The sequence below is a fragment of the Procambarus clarkii genome, chromosome 18 (assembly GCF_040958095.1).
Source record: "Procambarus clarkii isolate CNS0578487 chromosome 18, FALCON_Pclarkii_2.0, whole genome shotgun sequence".
Classification (NCBI taxonomy): domain Eukaryota; kingdom Metazoa; phylum Arthropoda; class Malacostraca; order Decapoda; family Cambaridae; genus Procambarus; species Procambarus clarkii.
This window is the reverse complement of record NC_091167.1, coordinates 13,210,938-13,225,080: the sequence shown is the minus strand read 5'-3', so window position 1 is coordinate 13,225,080 and position 14,143 is coordinate 13,210,938. Positions and strand designations below refer to the sequence as shown.

General features: G+C 39.0%; 1 protein-coding gene across 8 annotated transcripts in view; it reads left to right on the top strand.

Moving 5' to 3' along the window:
* Window positions 1-4,811: 4,811 nt before the first annotated feature.
* Window positions 4,812-14,143, top strand: part of LOC123750762 (uncharacterized) — a 387,264-nt gene continuing 377,932 nt past the window's right edge. For 6 of the 8 annotated variants that reach the window (XM_069326268.1, XM_069326263.1, XM_069326269.1 and 3 more), the window contains exon 1: window positions 4,812-5,064. The gene's annotated coding sequence lies outside the window, so the exon portion shown is untranslated. Of the gene's footprint in view, window positions 5,065-5,443; window positions 5,631-14,143 lie in introns of all 8 variants that reach the window. The other 2 variants (XM_069326265.1, XM_069326264.1) reach the window with 1 other exon arrangement.

The following is a 14,143-nucleotide window of genomic DNA, read 5'->3' as shown; positions in this document are numbered from 1 at the left end:
ACCTCTTAAGTAAACTCCATCATTATGGAATCCGAGGCCATGCACTGGACTATATCCAATCCTATCTTAGTGATAGACACCAATGTGTAGCCATCAATAATATAATCTCTCCCATTCTACCAATAACTGTTGGAGTGCCACAGGGCAGCATCTTGGGACCTCTTCTTTTTCTTATATACATTAATGATCTGCCTAATGTCTCTAACATTCTGAAACCTATTTTGTTTGCTGATGATACTACCCTCATCTACTCCAACCCCAACCCACATACACTAAATGGTGTTGTTAATAATGAACTAAAAAAAGTCCACTTATGGATGTCAACCAACAAACTAACACTTAACATAGAAAAGACCTACTACATCCTATTCGGAAGCAAATCTACAAATGCAATTCAACTTCAGATTGACAATGTAAACATTAGCAATAAAAATGATGAAAAGTTTCTTGGCATATTCCTAGACAAGAGACTCAACTTCAGTACCCACATACAACACATAACTAAGAAAGTCTCTAAAACAGTTGGTATACTCTCCAAAATCAGATATTATGTTCCTAACTCTGCTCTCATCTCTCTATATTATGCACTAATCTATCCCTATCTCAACTATGGTATCTGTGCATGGGGTTCAACCACTGCAAACCACCTCAAGTCCATCATCACCCAGCAAAAATCTGCTATCAGAATAATATCAAATTCTGCTTTCAGACAACACACAGCCCCCTTGTTTAACTCCCTAAACATGCTAAACATAATCTCACTCCACAAATTCTCTTGTGTCAACTACATTTACAAAACCCTGTTCTTAAATGCAAATCCTTGTCTGAAACTCTTCTTGGACAGATGTAATAGGACCCATTATCACCACACCAGAAATAAATATCTCTTTGATATCCCCAGAGTTAAACTTAATCTGTGTAAACACTCTATGCAAATAAAGGGACCCAGTTTATGGAACTCACTCCCTACTGAATTGAAAAGCTGTCCAACTTTTACATCATTCAAAATCAATACTAAAAAGTACCTAATTTCATCTTCATAGTTTTTCACTTTTTGCCTTAAAATTGCACTGTATCAATTGCTACCCAATCTCCCAACCTTTATGTTCCCAATTTGAACATCTTTACCATTGTGATCATTGCTGTTTTCTTATATGTGCTGCCAATCTGTTGTATGGTGTTTATAAATCTTGTTTATCTGTATCTTTTGCTACCCATTCTCCCAATCTTTATGTACCCAATCTGAACATCTTTACCATTATGATCATTGCTGTCTTATATGTGCTGTCAATCTGCTGTATGGTGTCTATTAACTTTGTTTAAATTACTAATCAAGCTGTCAATGTAATCAATCAGAGCTTTAATATAACAATGTGCTTTAATATACCTACTTATCTCTCTCATCTCATTTTTCTCTTGTAATGTATCTTTATCATTTATCAATTCTGATTGAAATTACCTACTTAAAATTATCTGCTAGATTAAGGACCTGCCCGAAACGCTGCGCGTACTAGTGGCTTTACAAGAGTGTAAATACTGTACTATCCAATGTATTCTCACAAACCCAATGTACCTTCTTGTATATATATAAATAAAATAAAATAAAAATAAAAGAAAGAGGAGAGGGCCAAGTATGCTGCCCTGAGGAACACCAATGTTCATGGGTAGGGTGGGAGAAATTGAATTCTATTTCTATATTTTGTTTGACAATAAATCCTCACATCACCAGTACCTAAATTTTAATCCTCAGGATTAACAATACCCAAATTTGTAACAAAGTAGATGGCAAATTCCTTGCCGTTCTCATTGACCGCAAGCTGAATTTCCAGGGACACATTCTAAATATATTAAAAAAGTTTCAAAAACTGTTGGCATTCTTTCTAAGATCAGATATTATGTACCCCGCCCTGCCCTGGTGACACTATTACTCTCTCATCTATCCTTATCTCAACTATAGTATTTGTGCTTGGGGTTCTACTACCCAAAATCATTTACATCCTCTAATTACTCAACACATTGCTGCTACTAGGACAATATCCAACTCTGGCCCCAGACATCATTCGGTACCCTTACTCAAATCTCTGAATATGTTAGAAATTAAGTCCCTGCACAACCTGTCATGTGTATTATATATATATATATATATATATATATATATATATATATATATATATATATATATATATATATATATATATATATATATATATATATATATATATATATATATATATTTGCCTAATAAGCCAAGTTTTCATGAATTAATGTTTTTTCGACTACCTAACCTACCTAACCTAACCTAACCTAACTTTTTTCGGCTACCTAACCTAACCTAACCTAACTTTTTTCGGCTACCTAACCTAACCTAATCTATAAGTCGACCTTCCCAACCATGTTAAAAACTGTACCTCTCTCAACCAGTTTAAGTTAAAAGCGAAGCTATACCTAATAAATTCCCTGTAACCTACCTTACCCTTCTATTGTCAACCAATGTCTGTTTTTTTCTTTAAAGAGCGCTGTTTGTCGACATAATTGTATTTGTGCTGCTTTTTCATCTATGTTTTCATTTCTTGTTTTCATTCTACTCATTATGTTCAATTAGTATTAAGCTTGTCATTTAAGTTTATCATGCCCGAAACGCTTTGCGTAATAGTGGCTTTAGGCATTGTATGTACTAGCTATACCTATAAGTTAAACAATCCTTGTAAATATTTATTGTATGTATGTACCTTACCTAAATAAAATTGTATTGTATTGTATTGTATTGTATAAAGATAGGTTAGGTTAGGTTAGGTTAGGTAGGGTTGGTTAGGTTCAGTCATATATCTACGTTAATTTTAAATCCAATAAAAAAAAAATTGACCTCATACACAATGAAATGGGTAACTTTATTATTTCATAAGAAAAAAAATTTGAGAAAATATATTAATTCAGGAAAACTTGGCTTATTAGGCAAATCGGGCCTTGCATAGTAGGCTGAGAAGTGCGTTCTGGCTACTAGGTACGACATATATATATATATATATATATATATATATATATATATATATATATATATATATATATATATATATATATATATATGTATATATATATATATATATATATATATATATATATATATATATATATATATGTATATATATATATATATATATATATATATATATATATATATATATATATATATATATATATATATATATATATATATATATATATATGTCGTACCTAGTAGCCAGAACGCACTTCTCAGCCTACTATGCAAGGCCCGATTTGCCTAATAAGCCAAGTTTTCATGAATTAATTGTTTTTCGACTACCTAACCTACCTAACCTAACCTAACCTAACTTTTTCGGCTACCTAACCTAACCTATAAAGATATGTTAGGTTAGGGTTGGTTAGGTTCGGTCATATATCTACGTTAATTTTAACTCCAATAAAAAAAAATTACCTCATACATAATGAAATGGGTAGCTTTATCATTTCATAAGAAAAAAATATAGAAAATATATTATTTCAGGAAAACTTGGCTTATTATGCAAATCGGGCCTTGCATAGTAGGCTGAAAAGTGCGTTCTGGCTACTAGGTACAACATATATATATATATATATATATATATATATATATATATATATATATATATATATATATTATATATATATATATATATATATATATATAATATATATATATATATATATATATATATGTATATGTATATATATATATATATATATATATATATATATATATGTATATATATATATATATATATATATATATATATATATATATATATATATATATGTATATGTATATATATATATATATATATATATATATATATATATGTATATATATGTATATATATATATATATATATATATATATATATATATATATATATATATATATATATATATATATATATATATATATATATATATATATATATATATATATATATATATATAAAACGCTGAACTGTAATGTCAAACCTGACCTTAAAAGCTTCCTAGAAGGTTGTAACAGATCCCATGAGCACCACACCAGAAACAAATGCCTATTTGATATTCCAAGAGTACGACCTAGTCAAACTAGAAATGCTTTACAAATCAAGGGACCTCGAATGTGGAATGACCTTCTAAATTATGTTAAAGACTGTACCTCTCCCAACCAGTTTAAGATAAAAACTAAGTACTACCTAATTAACTCAATGTAACTTACCTCACCCCCAAAATATCAACCCATGTCTACGATTTTAAACAATGCTGTTTGTTGACCAAATTGTATTTTTGTTTTTTCTGCCATGTTCCCCCCCCCCTTTTTTCATTTTTGTTCTTATTTTTTCTCAACACAATTTATACTTTAATGTCAATTAGTATTAAGTTTTAGTCTTTAATGTTTTTCCTGCCCGAAACGCTTTGAGTAATAGTGGCTTTAGACATTGTATGTACTAGCTCTTATGTATAAATCCATCAACTTTTGTATCTCACCTTGTATGTATGTAATTTACCTGAATAAATATTTGTATTTGTTGTATTTAGTGGGTGGTGTTATGACCCCAGTTAGCCTGAAAAACAAGTCTACCTCATGTGAGAATTATTCACCAAACCAGACCCAACCGAGAGGTCAAAGGAAATATAGACATGTGAATATATATATTAAATGCTTGACAGATTTTGATGAATGGTTTAAAAGCATGGGCAGAGGATAAATATGTAGATAATTGACTTGACATGAGATGTCGAGATTTTGTTGACAATATATGAGGCTCGCCGCAGAGGTCTTGACCCCACTCGAGCAACAGAGGTTGTGAGAGGTGGATGCACTGTCTTTGAGCTCCTGGCAATAAAGGTGGAACTAAGTGTGTCGTGCTTTGTCAAGAGGAGCAATACCAGTGAGGCGTTCGTGTATGAAGCCTGTAAAGAACTTTGTGCTCGAGTCAAGACCAGGGAAGGTCTCGTGAGGTCGAGATATAGTGATTAGTGGGCGACAGGCAGGTGATCGCCACTGTCAGACTTGGACCTGAGCGCGCCCCGCATCAGATTAATTATGTGGTAAGCCTATTTAACCAGTTGTTAGTGATTGCCTGTGATTGTTCGTGTGCCCAGCGATCATGGCAAGTGTGAGTGTCAGTGGGTGACTGAGGCAGATGGCCCTGAGGCAGATGGCCCTGAGGCAGATGGCCCTGAGGCAGATGGCCCTGAGGCAGATGGCCCTGAGGCAGATGGCCCTGAGGCAGATGGCCTCAGTCACGGCCATCGGGCCGGGGACCCCGGTCACCAGGGGCGACTTTTGCTATGCCTATGAGTACTAGTTGCTTTAGGTATTGTATGTACTATCTCTATCTTTAAATCCAACATTATATATGTAACTCAATGTATATACTTTTACCTAAATATAAAATCTAAATATCCCCCTAAATGACAATCAAAGAAAACGAACTTTATAAGAAGAGGCTGAAGCGACCAACGACGTCATCACAACACCAGCCTTAAACCCCCTCAGGTGGAGGAACTCTGGGAAATGTTGATTTTGATGGTTAGGGCATGACAGCTGTACGTCGTGTGTCTTAAGGAGCCCAGAACGATACCAAGACCGACGAGCACAACTCTGGTCACACGTAAGTCAAAATATATTTTACGTTTATGGTTTATTGGGTACCGTTGTGCGGTGAAAAGTTCAGTTGGGTCACAACCGAAAAGTTCCGGGATCATTCCCAAAGCAGCATAGAAGCATTTTCCCCTGACCCAACCACTTGAGGTGGACGGTATAGAGCGACGGTCTTGCTTGCAGGTCGGCGTTTAATCCCTGACCGTCCAAGTGAGTGGGCACCATTCCTTTCCCCTGCCCCATCCCAAATTCTTATCCTAACCCCCTCCAAGTGCTATATAGTCGAAAGGGTTTTTCGCTTTCTCCCGATAGTTCCCTTCCTTTCCCCTGATGCCCCTATTCACTTCTCAGTATATAGGTACCAGGCTTACATAGGTGATTGTAGGTTGTGCCCTGTGAAAGGTCAGTTGTTAGTCAAGGGGAACCTAGATAAGCCTAGAGTGACTTCCTGTCCCAAATCATGGGTACCAATACCCAAAAAGGGCAGACCCAACCTTCTAAAATGGCAATGCTTATAGCGACAATTTGGTCAAACATACCAACATGTGCTGTTGGGCTCTAAACCCGTTTCGTACCATTAGTTTTGTAGCGAATGAGGGGGAGGGAGGGAATTTTCAGGGGAAAGCGCCAAGCCATTACGACTATATAGTACTGGGAAGGGATCAGGATAAGGTAGCGAACGAAATATGCCAACTTGCATATCTAGGCTTAATATAACACAATTCCTTTCAACTTATGCACCTGTTCACCCAGCAGTAAAAGGGAGTACCTGGGAGTTAGGCAACAGTTTGACCTTGGTCGGCACTCGCAATAGAAGTATGCGTATATTATTGTATACGCAGGCTTCCTGTCCCCGACGTGAGGAATTATAATTAGTTGCATTCACCGCAAATTGATGTATGTTCATATTACACTTGGTAACATTCATAATGTGTACCCCACTTGTGTGTATGTACCCAGAGGTGTACCTCACTTCTGTGTATTCTCCTAGTTGTGCTTGCGGGGGCTTAGCTCTGGCTCTTCGGCCCGCCTCTCGACGGTCAATTGCTCAACTTAATTTTTATTTTTCATGCGCGCGTGCACACCACACACACACACCACACACACACACCACACACACACACCACACACACACACCACACACACACACCACACACACACACCACACACACGCACCACACACACACACCACACACACACACCACACGCACGCACCACACGCACGCACCACACGCACGCACCACACACACGCACCACACACACGCACCACACACACGCACCACACACACGCACACCACACACACGCACCACACACACGCACACACCACACACACACACCACACACACGCACCACACACACACACCACACACACACACCACACACACACACCACACACACACACCACACACACACACCACACACACACACCACACACACACACCACACACACACACCACACACACACACCACACACACACACCACACACACACACCACACACACACACCACACACACACACCACACACACACCACCCTCAATTATAGACCTGTATCATTGACAAGTGTAATAGTGAAAGTATTGGAAAAACTAATCAAAACTAAATGGGTAGAACACCTAGAGAGAAATGATATAATATCAGACAGACAGTATGGTTTTCGATCAGGAAGATCCTGTGTATCGAATTTACTCAGTTTCTATGATCGAGCCACAGAGATATTACAGGAAAGAGATGGCTGGGTTGACTGCATCTATCTGGACCTAAAAAAGGCTTTCGACAGAGTTCCACATAAGAGGTTGTTCTGGAAACTGGAAAATATTGGAGGGGTGACAGGTAAGCTTCTATCATGGATGAAAAATTTTCTGACTGATAGAAAAATGAGGGCAGTAATCAGAGGCAATGTATCGGAATGGAGAAATGTCACAAGTGGAGTACCACAGGGTTCAGTTCTTGCACCAGTGATGTTTATTGTGTACATAAATGATCTACCAGTTGGTATACAGAATTATATGAACATGTTTGCTGATGATGCTAAGATAATAGGAAGGATAAGAAATTTAGATGATTGTCATGCCCTTCAAGAAGACCTGGACAAATTAAGTATATGGAGCACCACTTGGCAAATGGAATTTAATGTTAATAAATGTCATGTTATGGAATGTGGAATAGGAGAACATAGACCCCACACAACCTATATATTATGTGAGAAATCTTTAAAGAATTCTGATAAAGAAAGAGATCTAGGAGTGGTTCTAGATAGAAAACTATCACCTGAGGACCACATAAAGAATATTGTGCAAGGAGCCTATGCAATGCTTTCTAACTTCAGAATTGCATTTAAATACATGGATGGCGATATACTAAAGAAATTGTTCATGACTTTTGTTAGGCCAAAGCTAGAATATGCAGCTGTTGTGTGGTGCCCATATCTTAAGAAGCACATCAACAAACTGGAAAAGGTGCAAAGACATGCTACTAAGTGGCTCCCAGAACTGAAGGGCAAGAGCTACGAGGAGAGGTTAGAAGCATTAAATATGCCAAAACTAGAAGACAGAAGAAAAAGAGGTGATATGATCACTACGTACAAAATAGTAACAGGAATTGATAAAATCGATAGGGAAGACTTCCTGAGACCTGGAACTTCAAGAACAAGAGGTCATAGATTTAAACTAGCTAAACACAGATGCCGAAGAAATATAAGAAAATTCACCTTCGCAAATAGAGTGGTAGACGGTTGGAACAAGTTAAGTGAGAAGGTGGTGGAGGCCAAGACCGTCAGTAGTTTCAAAGCGTTATATGACAAAGAGTGCTGGGAAGACGGGACACCACGAGCGTAGCTCTCATCCTGTAACTACACTTAGGTAATTACACACTTAGGTAATTACACACACACACACACACACCCCTCCCTCCCTCCCTCAGGAAGCAGGCTGTAACAGCTATTTTAACTTCCAGGTAACTATTTACTGCTAGGTGATTACGAGTGAAAGAAACTCGGCCCATTTGTTTCCGCCATCGCCGGGGATTGATCCCCGGTCACTAGGATTACGAATCCAGAGCACTGTCCACTCGGCTACCAGGCCCCTTTAGGCCTGTGTGTGTATACACACAGGCCTTCTGTATGTGTATGTACAAAGGTGTACCTTCTGTGTGTATGTACACTGTGGTGTACCTTCTGTGCGTATGTACACTGTGGTGTACCTTACATCTGTGTATGTACACTGTGGTGTACCTCACATCTGTGTGTGTACACTGTGGTGTACCTCACATCTGTGTATGTACACTGTGGTGTACCTCACATCTGTGTATGTACACTGTGGTGTACCCCACATATGTGTCTGTACACTGTGGCGTGCCCCGCATGTCCGTGTATGTACACTGTGGCGTGCCCCGCATGTCCGTGTATGTACATTGTGGCGTGCCCCGCATGTCCGTGTATGTACACTGTGGCGTGCCCCGCGTGTCCGCGTATGTACACTGTGGCGTGCCCCGCGTGTCCGTGTATGTACACTGTGGCGTGCCCCGCGTGTCCGTGTATGTACACTGTGGCGTGCCCCGCGTGTCCGTGTATGTACACTGTGGCGTGCCCCGCGTGTCCGTGTATGTACACTGTGGCGTGCCCCGCGTGTCCGTGTATGTACACTGTGGCGTGCCCCGCGTGTCCGTGTATGTACACTGTGGCGTGCCCCGCGTGTCCGTGTATGTACACTGTGGCGTGCCCCGCGTGTCCGTGTATGTACACTGTGGCGTGCCCCGCGTGTCCGTGTATGTACACTGTGGCGTGCCCCGCGTGTCCGTGTATGTACACTGTGGCGTGCCCCGCGTGTCCGTGTATGTACACTGTGGCGTGCCCCGCGTGTCCGTGTATGTACACTGTGGCGTGCCCCGCGTGTCCGTGTATGTACACTGTGGCGTGCCCCGCATGTCCGTGTATGTACACTGTGGCGTGCCCCGCATGTCCGTGTGTGTGTGTGTGTTCCGAACCATAATGGAACCTGACCCAAGTATCAATTGGGTCAACCCATGTATTCAATTTCCAAAATGGTCACCCATGTTGGAATCGGCAAACGCCCCAATAATATTCTTGAAAACATCTTGATAACTTTCTAAAAAAAAAATCTTTGTCAGAAGAACGACAGAAACAGGATCTATATGTGAAACCTCTACCAGGACAATATTTGAAGTAAAACTGAAGCTTTTTTGTAGTTGTATAAATGTTGCATTTTTCATTTTGTCTAGATCGAAACCCTTAATACTCATCTCAGAACAATGATTTTGTGCAGATTCGTTAATAAACGTAAGAGTTTATGTTGCAAGAAAGATGTATGTAAGTTTCGTTTTAAACACTTTACCATAGACATATTTAAAGTTCTAATGAAGATACCTGTGTTTTAATAATCACTCCAAAGCCTGCCCCGGCATTAAAGTTGTGACATCATATTGACATCACACATCAGGATATCATATATAAAACACATTTGTTTCTTATTTTGGTAAGGTTAAGTTATTTTTTGTTTAATTTGGCTAGGATAGGTTAGATTGAGTTAGGTTAGGTTAGGTTGGTTCAAATAGTGTTGACGTTGAGGGGCCATAATTTTCTCTTGTCCTATATCCATTCTCTCATTTCGCCACTCTGGTAAAAATGCAAATGTTTTGCGTAAACAGAAACTAACACATAATTACATAGGCCAATGCATAGAAAACGTAAATATTTTGAGGCTTTAAATTACAATAATGCGGTCCTTTTTTTATGACCGTTTTTTTTTTTCCCCACTCCATTAAAATTGCGCATAGAAAGGTGCATGATGGTAGCGTCTGAGTGCACACTCCCGGTGGCGCAGTGGTAAGACACTCGCCTGGCGGTTCACGAGTGCTTTGGCCTGGGTTCGTATCCTGGCTGGGGAGGGTTGACTGGGTCCAATCCTTAACTAGCCTCTGTTCACCCAACAGTAAAATGGGTACTTGGTTGCTAAACAATTTGACGACTCATATTCTGGGGGGTCAAATTACGATTAAGCCCCTGCCAACGCTATGCATGCTAGTGACTATACAAGAATGTAACCACTCTTGTATATATAAATAAAATAAAATAAATTATGGTGGCAGTATAGCTTATTGCTCATCTCATACTCATCATATGAGTGGCAGCTATTGTGCACCCCATACTCATCCTGCGAGTGGTAGTTTATTATGCATCCCGTACTCATCCTGCAGGCATGTAGTTTAATGTACACCCCATACTCATCCGGTGATTGTCAATTTATTGTTCACCCCATATACTCATCCTGTTATAGGTAGTTTATTGTGCACCCTCATTCTCATGTGTGAGGTAGTTTATTGTACACTCCATACTCATTCTGTGAGAGGTAGTTTACTGTGTGCCACATACTCATCCTGTGAGTGGTAGCTATTGTGCACCCCATACTCATCCTGTGAGAGGTAACGATGAAAGGATTACATAAGGCACAAGTTGTTCTATCAGACTTCGACGAGTTACCGGATATCATGTTATCATTTATTATACAATATATTGAATTACCGAGACTCTGCACATATAGGGAAAGTTAACTAGTTAGAAAGTATATTTGCACATATAAGGAAAGTTATAGGTAAGTTTTGTACCTTCTAATTAATGCCTATAATATGTTCATGTATATAATTTAATTATAAAATTACACTGCAGCATATTTTTGTATATTTTTTAAATATTTGTATTTGATAATATTGCCCAAAACGCTGTGTGTATTAGTGGCTTTAGGCATTGTATATACTAGCTCTATCTATAAATCCAACATTGTTTGTAACTCATCTATGTATTTTTACCTGAATAAACATTTGAATATCAACAAAATATTAAGCCACCCAAAAGGTGGCACGGGCATGAATAACCCGTAAATGGTGGCTCTTTTGAGCCATTACCAGTATCAAGAGCTGATACTGGAGATATGTGGAGGTGCGACTGCACCCTGCGTGACGGGAGGTGTCTCCCGTCCGATGAGAGGAAGGAGGCAATAACAATAAATAGGCAAGAGAGAGGTGAGGAGAAGGAAATCTTGGAGAAAGAAAAAAGCAAGGTAACAGGAACGAAAGGTAAGGGGTAATAATAGGAATAAGAAAGGGATCGTAAAAGAAACCAAGGGGGGGAAAAAGCGTCCTTGTCTTTTTTTTTTTTTTTTTTCCTCCAGGCTCTACGCATCAGCGACCCTCAGTTTCTTGCATATAAAAGAAATTTCAGAATAAAGTCATTCTCTCACCTTGGTTACCCCGTACATTTTATCAACTCTGTCTACCCTCAAGCTAAACGAAAGTTCTTTTGTCTTAAACCTGCTTCCAACACTAGCACTGTGCTCTGCCTTCCCTTCATATCTGAACTCAAAACCTTTACGAATACCTTCCGTCCTCTTGACATAAAGCTCGCCTTTCGACATACTGTACTAACACTCTTCGTAACAATCTAGTTCACACTGCTGCTCCTGGGTCTAATGCTGCTGGTATCTAATGTTTCCTGATCGTCTTGTCCTCTCCAATACTTTGGTGAAACTGGCCGTACACTTGATGACAGACTTAAGGAACACAAAAGAAGTGCTAAGTCTGCAGACACAAACAATGCTCTCTTCTGTCATGTTAGGGATTCTAATCATCCTTCTACATTCTAATCGATCTACTACATCTTATTTGGAAGCAAATCTACAAATGCAATTCAGCTTCAGATAGACAATGTAAACATTAGCAATAAAAATGATGGAAAGTTTCTTGGCCTATTCCTAGACAAGAGACTCAACTTCAGCACCCACATACAACATATAACTAAAAGTCTAAAACAGTTGGTATACTCTCCAAAATCAGATATTATGTACCTAACTCTGCTCTCATATCTCTCTTATGCACTAATCTATCCCTATCTTAATTATGGTATATGTGCATGGGGTTCAACCACTGCAAACCACCTCAAGTCCATCACCCAGCAAAAATCTGCTATAAGAATAATAATAAAATTCTACTTTCAGACAACACTCAGCCACCTTGTTTAACTCCCTAAACATGCTAAACATAATCTCTCCACAAATTCTCTTGTCAACTACATTTACAAAACCCTGTTCTTAAATGCAAATCCTGCTCTGAAACTCTCCCTGGACAGATGTAATAGGACCCATTATCACCACACCAGAAATAAATATCTCTTTGACATCCCCAGAGTCAAACTTATTCTGTGTAAGCACTCTATGCAAATAAAGGGACCCAGTCTATGGAACTCACTCCCTATTGAATGAAAAGCTGTCCAACTTTTGCATCATTCAAAAACAAAACTAAAAAGTACCTAATTTCATCTTCATAGTTTTTTACCTTGTTGCTTTAAAATTGCACTGTATGTATTGCTACCCAATCTCCCGATCTTTATGTACCCAATCCGAACATCTTTACCATTGTGATCATTGCTGTCTTCTTGTATGTGCTATCAGTCTGCTGTATGGTGCCTATTAATCGTGTTTAAATTACCAATCAAGCTGTCAATGTAATCAATCAGAGCTTTAATATACGAATGTGCTTTAACCCTTAACCCTTTAACTGCGCCGCCTATAAATATGACATCCCCCCAGTGCGCAGGAAATGAAACCTTGGGTAAAAATTATTTTTTCCTCGGAAAGTGTCAAAAACCCCTCCCTGTATATGGGTATAGCAATGCAAGTTCGAAATTGTACTTACTTTGGCTGCTATGGGGTCCGAAAGGTGGGCCGTGACGTCATAATTCCCCGTGCGCCAGAGCAGTATGCACCCGGGGCCGGCGGGGCGCGCGAGTTGCCGCGAATATATTTTTGCACATTTTTTGCGCACAGTTCCAAATACATTTTATTTGTTTTTACTTGCTAATCCTATGTATAATGAACACGTATACTATATTATGGCAGTAAAACATCCGTACTGTCCAAAGACACTGTGTTACGTGCATGACACTTGTGTACACATATGTTGCACATATTTACCATGTATCATTCTAATTTATATATATATACAATCTATTTACAGACTATACACTGTCACACACTATATACATTCACCATCAATACATTCAGAACACCGCGAGTGTGAGCAGCCACACCCAGCCAGCCCTCTCTCACTCCAACATCTTACTCGCCAACATTGCTCCTCCCACCATACTGTTATTGTATTTATTACACAATTTACACATGTTATATATACCTATCTACATGTTTTATTTACCAGAACTATGCAAGTAAGCTGGTATTGTGTCCAAACAGTATAGTGGCCACCATACACTGCATGACAAATCACACAGCAGACGGCAGACGACGCCACGATTACGACGTCACCTCCCTCACCAAAATAGCTCCTCACAACATACTCCTGTTGCTGTTATTACACTATTCCACACACACTGTATATACCCATGTACATGTGTGTTCCCCATAGCGAACCACGAAGCTAGTAAGGTGAGCAAAACAAGAGTGGCTGCCACACAGTGAGGCTACCTCAATTCTCTTCCTTCCTCCTTCCCTCACCAAA